Below are 645 nucleotides of genomic sequence, written 5' to 3' on the forward strand. Positions count from 1 at the left end.
ATTGCCACGAAGTGACAGAGCTGCTTAGTCATCTCTACCGTGTTGCGGGTCTTTCGTGCGATGTAGTGAATCTCCGTAGAAAGCGGCGAGAAAATCATTCACTTGTGAAGAATAGAGCAACCAAGGCAGTCTAAGGTTTGCAGTTTGATCTTGCTCACTACCTCCGGCGAAACAGCGTTCTGAAATGGATTGACTATTCCCGAGGGTCATGTTCATGAGTTTACAAGACGGCGAGGTCATTAAAATAGTACGGCTGATTCCAGAGTAGAGGCTCTGTTTGTCATTTATCATTGTAAAATCTATCATTTGGGATATTTGCAAAGCACTGAGCGCGATGAAAGAGTGGGACAGCTTTCGTCAAAAATCCTATGAATCATTCTTCTTCAAACTGTAGGAAAAATCACGACGAGGCGACGAGTGATTCACTATGCGTCTTGTCCCCGGATAAGGAGTTCGTCACGAAAGTTGGGTTCTTGCGGAGTCAGATATTGCGACACTCCTTCCAAGAAAGCAGTGTGGCATCATTTATGCTTACGTACGTGCAACGCACATTCAGATCCAGCAAAAGACAAGAAATCTTCAGACTCGGCGCCAACTTTCTGTATCAAAAAGGCTAAGGGAAGATGTCGATTTGTGTTTGCATAT

Source organism: Plasmopara halstedii, assembly GCF_900000015.1.
Source record: "Plasmopara halstedii genome assembly, contig: Scaffold_322, whole genome shotgun sequence".
NCBI lineage: Eukaryota > Oomycota > Peronosporomycetes > Peronosporales > Peronosporaceae > Plasmopara > Plasmopara halstedii.